The sequence below is a fragment of the Hemitrygon akajei genome, chromosome 17 (assembly GCF_048418815.1).
Source record: "Hemitrygon akajei chromosome 17, sHemAka1.3, whole genome shotgun sequence".
Lineage (NCBI taxonomy): Eukaryota > Metazoa > Chordata > Chondrichthyes > Myliobatiformes > Dasyatidae > Hemitrygon > Hemitrygon akajei.
The window spans coordinates 58,656,637-58,667,900 of record NC_133140.1 but is presented as its reverse complement, the minus strand read 5'-3'; positions in this window follow the sequence as shown (position 1 = coordinate 58,667,900).

Here is an 11,264-nt window from a genome sequence, read left to right as displayed (position 1 = left end):
GCAGCCCGCCCCCTCCGCCACCCACCAATCACCGAGCCGCTCGGCCACGCAGCCCGCCCCCCTCCGCCACCCACCAATCACCGAGCCGCTCGGCCACGCAGCCCGCCCCCTCCGCCACCCACCAATCACCGAGCCGCTCGGCCACGCAGCCCGCCCCCTCCGCCACCCACCAATCACCGAGCCGCTCGGCCACGCAGCCCGCCCCCTCCGCCACCCACCAATCACCGAGCCGCTCGGCCACGCAGCCCGCCCCCTCCGCCACCCACCAATCACCGAGCCGCTCGGCCTCGCAGCCCGCCCCCTCCGCCACCCACCAATCACCGAGCCGCACCGCATTTCGGGATACTGGCTGTCCCAGCGGAAGGACGCCGTGTTACCCAGCGACGCGGAGCACTGAGGCGTGAGTTTACACGAGTTTACTGTTTCGCCCGTAGCACCCCATCCTTTGAGTCAGTTGGTTGTGATTTCAAGCTCGTATCTGGAAGCAGCTTGATTGTTAGAAGTAAGACCTTTACAGGTGAGGCATTAAAAAGAGACCATGTCTTGCAATATTTATTCCTTAATCAATGCCGCCAAAAAAAAACAAGTTTCTCTTGCTGAAGGGTGAATTTCACTGTAGGTATCTCTTAAGCAGTTACAGGTGCTTCAGCAATTTAATTTGTCGGCCTCGATAGGGTAAACAACATCACCTCTATCCCCGCTTTTGTTAAAAAGGATTCAAAAGCAATATATCGCAGATAAATACTGAAAATATTGCTTGACCTACTGAATTGATGTCATTATGTTTTTAATTTTAGAGTTCTATCTACTGTAATTTTTAGCTTTTCGAAAGAGCGCAGGTCCTGGAAATATCAAATTAGATACTGATCTGAAAAACTAACTCATTTTTCTATCCACTGATACTGAACATACTGCTGAAAATACGTGTATTTGGGCATTTTCTGTTTTATTTTGGTAATGTTATTTTTTTACTATGTGTCATTTCTATTTGTATATATATTTATTAATTAATTGATTAATCGGCATACAGCGCGGAGTACCCTTCTGGTACTTAAAGCCATGCTGCCCAACAATCCCCCAATTTAATCCTAGATCACAGTAGACCAGTTAACCTCCCAACCGGTATGGCTTTGGACTGTGGTAGGAAACCAAAGCAGCTGAAGGAAGCCCACACGGTCACCGGGAGAGCCTACGAAATCCTTACAGGATGTTATGGTATTATCTTAGACTAAACTGTATCTCAAAACATTTTGTGGCTGCATAATGCTTTTATAGAAGTCCTGAAATTCTGGTCATTTTTTCCTTTAGCAATGCAATATTTACAGCAAGAACTCAAGCTTCCTGCTAAGAATAAATACACTTAAGGAGTGGAATAAGAGATTGCACTATCATTCTGAGTTCTGATGTCTTTGATGGTGTAGAGCCATCACTTTAAACTTCTGATGGTGTTTCCAACACTGAGTGTAAATAAACAATTTAGTCAATAAATTTTAAAAGAAAATGACTTTTAATGTCTCTGCTAGATGTTGGAAACTGGCTAGTGAAAGCTGGCCAATCACAAAATCATAATTTGATGCAGTTGGAAGCATTCAGCAGATCAGGCTGTGCTTATACAAAGGGATAAACTTAATGTTATAGGGAAAGTACCAATATCACAATTGGCTAAGAAAGATGAACAAAAACTACAATTTGAAAATTTTTAAGTTTTCTTTTTCCCAGTTTTATCAAAGTGTCTCTGACCAAAAATGTTAACTCTATTTCTCTTTCCACAAATGCTGCCTGACCTGTAGAATGTTCCCAGCATTTTTGGTGTTTGATTTGTCCCTAGTCTTGTCCTATTTCCCATATTCCCAATTTCCCTCAGGATCAATAAAGTATGTCTGTCTGTCTGTCTGTCATATACATTGCCAGCATACAATCTTCTGATTGACATTCATCAGGAATCAATCCAAGGACATCGTTATCAGAACCACCTTTGCAGTCTAGTATATTCAGAAAGTTCATTCAAAGGATTGCAGAAACAACTCTTTGATTATGTTGTGTGCATAAAAAATAATGTGACATTATATGGTAGTAATCTAAAACCAACATTCATTTCATGAGAACCATGATGAGGTTCATGTTGGAGATTCAGGAACAAATCCAGAGTTCTTGGGTACACTATAGATTTATGAAAAAAACATTTCATACAATATATCCAGAGTTCAGATGTCAAATTATAGCATATAGTTTATTAGCTATAACTTTCAGTTAATTCTCAACACATGAAAGTCTGCGTCTCCACTTTAAGGAAATTGATTATGTAGGCTCCTGAGGCCTTCTTCAGACAGTTTCCAAAACTGATCATCTAGTATGTGAAGTATTGGTTTATTATTGTCACATGTACCAAGATGCAGTAAAAAGCTTGTCTTTCATACTGTTTATAGAGTCCACTGAGCTAGAATAAGGTAAAAGAATAATATTGCAGTGAAGTGTAAAAACTACTGCAAAGTGCAATGAGGCCAAGAATCCATCATATCATTTAAGAAGATCATTCACGAGTGAGAACAGTGGGTTGGAAGCTGTCCTTAAGCCATGTGGCACTTGCTTTTAGGCTTTTGTATCTTTTGCCTGATAAGAAAGGGGAGAAGAGAGAATGTTCAGGTGGGTGGGGGTCTATGATTATTCTGGCTGCTTTACTGAGGCAGTGACAAGGCATTCTTTAGAGGAGAGGCTGATTCCTGTGATATGCTGAACTTCGTCCACAATTCCTCTACAGTTTCTTGTAGTCAGAAGCAGCGTAGTTGCCAAATCAAGCCATTATGCATCCGGGCAGAATGGCTTCGTATAGTGCATCAATAATAATTGATTACAATCGACAGAGACATGCCAAATTTCTTTAGCCTCCTCGGGAAGCAGAGGCATTGGTGAGCTTTCTTGGCCATGACATCAACATGGTTGAACCATTTCAGGCTGTTGGTGATGTGCCACCTAATGGGTATTTGAAGCTCTCAACCGCAACACAATTGATGTAGACAGGAGCATGTGCATTACCCTCTCTCTGAGGCTGTTTTGTTGAGGGAAAGGTTATTTTCATCATACCGAGTCACTGTGTGTCTCCTTCCTGTATTCCCTACGCATCATTATTTAACATGCAGCTATAATGGTGTCATAATGGTGTCATCTGCAAACTTGTAGATTGAGTTTGAGAAAAATCTGGCCACGTGGTCGTGATTGTACACTGAGTAGATTAGGGAGCTGAGGACGTGACCTAGTGGAGCACCAGCGTTTAGAATAATCATGATGGAGGTGCTGCCTAACCTTACTGATTGTGATCAGTTGGTCAGAAAGTCAAGGATCTAAGTTGCAAAGGGAAGTATTAACTCTCTGTATCTGGGCCCAGGTGATGAGTTTGCTTGGAATAATAGAATTGAAGGCAGAACTATGGTCAAAAAACAATAGTCTGATGTAGGTGCCTTTACAGCTGCTCCAGTGGTGAATGTAGAGCCAGGGAGATGCCGTCCCATAGACCTGTTGTGGCAGTAGGCAAATTGCATTTGGCTGGGGTTGTCTAGAAAGCTGGAGTTTATGTGTGCCATGACAAGCCTCTCAAAGCACTACTGAAATTGCTGAAATTTGAGACAGGACCAATACCACTCTAGTAGAATAAGTCAGAGATGTGGAATTCATCAGTTTCACAACCTTTGTAATAACATTCACCTTTCATTTCATTTTCACTCTTCTAAGTTTTGTCCAACAAACTAACCTTGTTGTTAAATTGATACCTGGAGTTTTGGAAACATGACAGTCTTTGAGTCTTAGATTTGTCCATTTATTTCATATAATTCCTAGTGTTATCTCTCAGATATTGTATTCTGGTAGACTTTGTAGGTAATCATTGTTGACTGCTGGATTTTATCAAAAATCTCACAATAGGCAAGCAGACTGACTGTGGTGCTTGTCAGGATGCTTTTGGTAAGAAAAGTGGCCTGGAGTTCTCCTGGGAAGGTGTGGAGTTTTGAAAGGACCTACTTGTGTCAGACCTCTTTATTTTTGGAAGGTTCTCAAAATCTGATAATAAATGGAAAAGCAGGTTCACCTTTGTAACGTGGTATCTGCTAGAATTCTCATCACTCTGTCTTTCGTATTTGCATGATAAAATATTATGTATGGAAAAGGCGTAGGAGACAAATAGAATATTGGACTTCATTGCAAGAGAGCTTGAGTGCAGAGGAATAGATGTCTAACAGGAAATACAGTATATGCAGCCCTGTTGAGACTGTCCTTGAAATATTGTGCATTTATGTGATCTTCCTATGCAAGAAGGGATATCCTTAAGATAAATGGAATGAGTTGAAGTTTGGCCAAAGTTATTGCATTAACAGGTCTGGCATACAAGGAGAGCTTAAGAATATTGGGCTGACATTCTCTTGTATTAAGAAAAGTGAAATACTGTATACATTGTATTCTGGAGGTTTGATGAAGGGTCTCAACTTGAAACTTTGACTGTTTACTCTTTTCCATACATACTGCCTGACCTGCTGAGTTCCTCCAGCATTTTGTGTGCATGTGTTGTTTTGGATTTCTGGCATCTGCTGATTTTCTTGTGATTGTTATGTGGGTTTGACAGAGAAAATGAAGACATGGTTTCTCAGACTGGGATGTCTGGTGCTATAAAATAAGGGAATGGCTTTCAGGATTGAGTCAAGAAGAAATTTCTTCTGAATCTTGAAATTTTCTAAGAAGACTGTGGAGGCTCAGTCATAGAATTATATAAGACAGAAACGGCCTAACTCATCCTTGAATATCGAGAAATGTGAGCCAGTCTAATTTGCATGCACAACTCTCTAAACCTATACAATCACTGAGTATATTCAAGAGATTTAGTTGCTGGATGTTAAGGAAAATAGCCCCAAGGTGAAATATCAGCCATCATCGTACTGAACAACAGAGGAGGCCAGAGGGGCCAATTGGTCTTAACCTGCTTCAGTGTCTTTCTCCTTCTAGTACTCAGCTTGTGCCAAGATGAGGCCACCCTCAGGGTTGAGGAGCAATATCTTATATTCCCCCTGGGTAGCCTCCAACCTGATGGCATGAACATCGATTTCTCCTTCCAGTAAAATTTTTCACCCCTCCCCTCTTCCTCTCTTCCCCACTCAGGCTTTTTACCATGTCTCGCTTATCACATCCCCTTGAGTTCCCTCCTCCTTCCCTTTTTCCTACAGTCCACTCTCCTCTCCTGCCTTTTACCATTCCCACCCACTTGGCTTCAACTATCACCTTCCAGCTAACCTCCTTGCCCTCCCCAACCTACCTTTTTATTCTGACATGGATGCTGCCAGACCTGATGAGTTCCTCCAGCATTTAGTATGTGTTGCTTTGGATCTCCAGCATCTACAGATTTTCTTGAAATTCCACAAGCAAGATTGCTTGATTTCCAGAAACTGGTACTAGTTATTCGAGTATTTTTAAAAGTGTGGCATCTCTTAGCCCCTTATGTAGGGTGATGTGGGGTTTTGAAAATTCTTATATACCTGGCCACTCCTATATCACCAAATCTGAAAGCTCCATTTCTCTTTAAAGTGATAAAATTTGGGACAGGGTCAGCACCAGGCTCTCTGGTACAAAAGATCAGACATGCAGAACTCATCACCTTTGCCAGCAACTTCCACCCTGCACACAAATCTGACCCTATTTTGGATGTCTCCCCATCTCCGGAGACAGTTTTGCCATTGACATTTTCTGTAAACCTACCAACTCCTACAGTTACCTTAACTATACATTCTTCCACCCTGCATCTGTAAGGATGCCATCCTTTTTTTTTACCTATTTCTCCATCTCTTCTGGAAGCTGTCACCTAGAAAGCTTTTGTAATGTCCTTGTTACAGAAAAATGGCTTCCCCCTCTACACATATTTGCTCCATTTCTTGCCTGTCTGGTTTGAGTTCTCAACTCCATGGAGCAGAACAACAATACATTTCCTTTTATCTCAGTAACTTCAGAATCCAACATATCATCTTCTGTCTGCTCCAGTGTGATCCCACTGCACCATCTACCAGTCTCTCACTTGTTACTGCCAGATGAAGGTGTTTGCATATGATAGTCTCTCTCTCTCTCTCCCTCTCCCTCTCTCTCTCCCTCTCTCTCTCCCTCTCCCTCTCCCTCTCCCTCTCCCTCTCCCTCTCCCTCTCCCTCTCCCTCTCCCTCTCCCTCTCCCTCTCCCTCTCCCTCTCCCTCTCCCTCTCCCTCTCCCTCTCCCTCTCCCTCTCCCTCTCCCTCTCCCTCTCCCTCTCCCTCTCCCTCTCCCTCTCCCCAACACCACCACCACCACTTTCACTCGCTGCTCCCAAGGGAAGGTCCCTGCTTTCAAATGGTCTCCCTCTCCCTTGATACTGTTGGAGGATGGTACCTAATTTCTGGATTTGCCGTTTGTGCATTGGACTGTACATCCTGGTCACTCCTTTTTCTTTTGCCATGACTTAATTGGGATGCCCTGAAGATAATGAGCACTGAGCTGAACTGAACATGATTCTTTTGATTTTGTGTTTTATTTTCCATGGTTTTGCTTGTTCTTTCTTGGTGACTTTTGTGCGATTAGTTTTTTTGCACATGAGGAGGTTGATGTTCTTGCTGTTAGCGTGATTCGTTTTTTTGTACTCCTGGGTCTCATGGTTTTCTTTGTTTCCTGGCTGTCTGTGTAGAAGATGAATCTCAGGGTTGTATAGTGCATACTTACATTGATAATAAGTGTACTTTCAATCCTTTGAAATGTTGACTTACACCTTTTGCCTTCATGAACGCAGATTGACCCGCTAAGTTCGTAAAGGGTCTTGTTGTACCCTTCTGTTGGTATAGTTACCTGCAATGATTTTGGAATACTGAATTCATTTGTTGACTAGAATCTTGACTTCAGAAGTTATAAATATCTTAAAGGTGAGGGAGACAGTTGTATTTAACCTCATCTGATATCTTATTTATTAATCTTTTTCATTTGAGGTAGATTGACAAAGTGGACATATATCCAGTATCAATAAGATTGCAAAATGTCTTGAATATGCAAAGATGGAAAGGTCCAGGAAATATCAAAGAAGCAGTTTGTTAGGAGATATGTTGGACAAAAAATGTGGCTGAAATGCCCTTCTCTCTGGGTGGTAGGCTGGTGGAGAGCCTCAGGTCATGTTCCCCTCAAGGGTCAACTCATCTTGCATGCTTACACTTCCAATAGATTCTGACATGTCAGGGCACAAATGTATTGAAGACAGATGCTTTTATATCTGGCTCCACAGTTAGCACAACCCAATTCATTGGACTGACCAACTTTCAGTAAAAAAAAGATAAGTGGGTGTAATGGTTTGTTTATTTAACTTCATTATAAAAACCTTTTTCTTGTAGTTAAAAATATTTTGTGTAAATGTAATGCTTTTTAATTTTAATTTTGAACAGTTTTAATTTTTGAACAGTTGAACAATCAGAGAAGCTTAAAAAAAAGGCAATTGACAGCAATGAGCTATCAAATGACAATCAAAGCTTTCTGAGTATGGGATATCAAATTGCCTCATTAGTCATCCCTGTCACACTTGTACACCGTTCCAGCCCATGGAACAGTTCCAATCATCAGGCTTCCTTCGATAAGTTCCCTGAAGCCACAGAAGGTAATTGCAACTGTTTTGAACGGACTAACTGGCAGATGTTCATGTAGGCAGTTACAAATGAAGAAGTCACAGACCTTGAGGAATATGCCTCATCTGTCACTGGCCACGTCAGTAAGTGTGTAGACAACGTTGTACCTCAAGAACAGACATCTCACGGCCCAACCAGAAGCCATAAGTGAATGCAGAGATGCCTCCCTACTAAAAGCCCAGGACACTGCCTTTAAGTCTGGAAATAGAGCAGCTCTCTGACCAGCCAAGAGGAACCTCACCTTAGGCATTAAGAGGGCAAAGACCACCTTCACATAAAAATATTCAGGAATACCTGTCTGATAAAGCTCGCCGGTGTATGTGGCTGGATATGAAGAGCATTGCTAACTACTCAAGGAAAAAGTGTCAACTGTATCAGTGATGTGCCCCTCTTCAATGCTCTAAACAACCTTTATGCATGCTTTGAGACATACAACACAATGCCAGCCACGAAAGCTACCTCTCTTCCAGGTGAGTAGCCACTGTCTGTAACAGTAGCAGACATGAGAAGGACTCTGCAGAGAGTCAACCCCATAAGGCTGCCAGGCCAGGTAACATCACAGGCTGAATACTCAGGGAGTGTGCATACCAGCTCACTTGACATCTTCACAGACATCAACACTTCACTCATTCAAGCTTCTGTCCCCACAAACTTCAAATCAGTCACCGTCATCCTTGTACCAACGAACTCTTACACCTTCAGAACCAAATGGCTACTGCCCAGTGGCACCAAAGCCAATCAGCCCAAAGCGCTTTGAATGGCTGGTAATGGCACATATCTAAGACTCCACTTCTGCCAGACTGGACACTCACCAATATGTTTACTGATGTCATAGCACCTGTCATGCGACTGACCCTGACACACCTAGAAAACAAGGATGTTTATGTCAGAATGCTGTTTCTGGATTTCACTTCAGCATTCAACACTATTGTACCACAGACCTTGGTGAACAAACTCCTACTCTTCGGTCTAAATGCACCACTGTGCAATGAGGTTGAACTTCCTAATGAACAGACTTCACATAGTCAGTATGCACAACTGCTCTTCCCTCCCAATCATCCTCAACACAAATAGCACCACTCCGCCCCCCCAACCAGGGCTGTGTGCTGAGCCTATTGCTGTACACTCTGCTCACACACGACTGTACGGCCAAACACCTGAGTAACTACATTGTCAGATTCGAAGATGACGCAAAGGCAGTGGGGTTCATAACAAACAACGATGAGACAGGTACAGACAGACATACTTTATTGATCCCGAGGGAAATTGGGTTTCGTTACAGTCGCACCAACCAAGAATAATGTAGAGATATAGCAATATAAAACCATAAATAATTAAATAATAATAATAATGAGTAAATTATGCCAAGTGGAAATAAGTCCAGGACCAACCTATTGGCTCAGGGTGTCTGACACTCCGAGGGAGGAGTTGTAAAGTTTGATGGCCACAGGCAGGAATGACTTCCTATGATGCTCAGTGTTGCATCTCAGTGGAATGAGTCTCTGGCTGAATGTACTCCTGTGTCTAACCTGTACATTATGGAGTGGATGGGAGACATTGTCCAAGATGGCATGCAACTTGGACAGCATCCTCTTTTCAGACACCACCGTCAGAGAGTCCAGTTCCACCCCCCACAACATCACTGGCCTTACGAATGAGTTTGTTGATTCTGTTGATGTCTGCTACCCTCAGCCTGCTGCCCCAGCACACAACAGCAAACATGATAGCACTGGCCACCACAGACTCGCAGAACATCCTCAGCATTGTCCGGCAGATGTTAAAGGACCTCATTCTCCTCAGGAAGTAGAGATGGCTCTGACCCTTCTTGTAGACAGCCTCAGTGGCGGTGAAACAGCTTAAGGCTTGCTGCTAGACAAATAACCTCTTCCTCAATAATAACAATGGTTACCAACTTCAGAAGAACGTGCATAACTCACACCTTCTTTACACTGGCTGCACGGCAGTGGAAACTACGAGATGTTTCAAGCTCCTAGGAGTACACATCTCGCACAACCTCTCATGGTCCCAGAACGCATCCTTCAATGCCTCTACTTTCTGAGGAGACTGAAGAAAGCAGGACTATGCATATCAATATTCATGACTTATTACACAGATGTGCACCAGAGAGCATACTATCATGCTGCATGGTTCAGAAACTGCGTGTGGCATACAGGAAGGCTCTACAACGACAAAACCGTCCAATATATCACAGACGCTACCTACCTACAATCAAGGACTTACATACAGAAAGGTACTGGAAAAAGGCCAGCAATATCATGAGGAATCCCATCCATCCTGTTCATGGACTGTCCATTCCTATTAGGGAGCATGCTTTGTAGTATTCACGGCAGGACCACCAGACTCAAAAAGTTTCTTCTCCCAATCAGTAAGGTTGTTCAACACCTCCACTTATTAACCACCCCATCACACACCCCACTACCACTACTTTTATCATTTCCTGTCTTGTCAGCTTATGTATAGACACTCCTGTAGCTAGCGTCACTTTATGGACATACAATCAATCTATGTATATAAGCTATCTTACGTATTTATATTTATTGTGTTCTTTATCTTATTGGTTTTTTTGTGCATTGGATCTGGAGTAACAATTACTTCATTCTCCTTTGCACTTAAGTATATTAAACAATCATGACTCTGGTGGGAAAAGCATTATGATTAATCCCGGATGGTGTGCTGGATTGAGGAGTCAAGAAAATCAGTTTTAGAGTTCAGATGTATTTTGACAAAGGGTGATGCTTCTGATGATGAATTGTAGACTGCTGGAAGAATTAAATGACTGCAAAGATTGTTATTGACAATTTCAGATCAAAAATTTGCATGTGAAACTATTTGGGAATTCCCGCGGCCATCATGTATCCAAGGTTAGGAGGGACCCTAGAGAGTCGCCTCCAAGTGGACTACCTGGTCAACATTTTCAATGGTCTATTGGATAGCCTCATCATTGTCATTTGTTAGTCAAGGAAGATTGCAAGTCTTTATGGCACATAGTGGTTAAGAAAGGTGATTAATGTTGGAACCCAGAAATAAACATTGTACTCCTTAGTACATAAACTATTTCATTTTTTAAAAAAATCAGGTTGAGTGCAGAAAAGTGATACTTTTCTTGTAGCACTTTATTTTTATTCAAGTAACTCAGCATGACTTTTCACAAGTATTCATTGTGGTAACGTGGGGGCCTTTCTAACAGGTTGTACATGGATGGTATCGATAATCATTAGACAGTATTGTCTTTGTGATATTTTAAGGATAATTGTTGACAGGGATATGGATGAGAACATCTCTGCTCATATATGCATTGGGATGTTAACAGCTATTTGAGAAGAGAAAGTATTATTGATAAATTTAATCATGTAAGCCCAGGCTGGCATCTCTGGTGTATTCTGTACTCTTCAGCCTACTGATTTAAGCAAGAATGCATATATAGAAATGTGACTAAAGATGTTCAGCATGAGGATGGAAAAATGGGCACAGGTATAGGAAGCAGTGATTTAATGATTTTTCAAAGGACAGGTCATAGCAAATGTTACTTCCTTTTCTTGTAGACTTGAAGGAGGGGATATGACTTAAATTATGGAACAGCATTT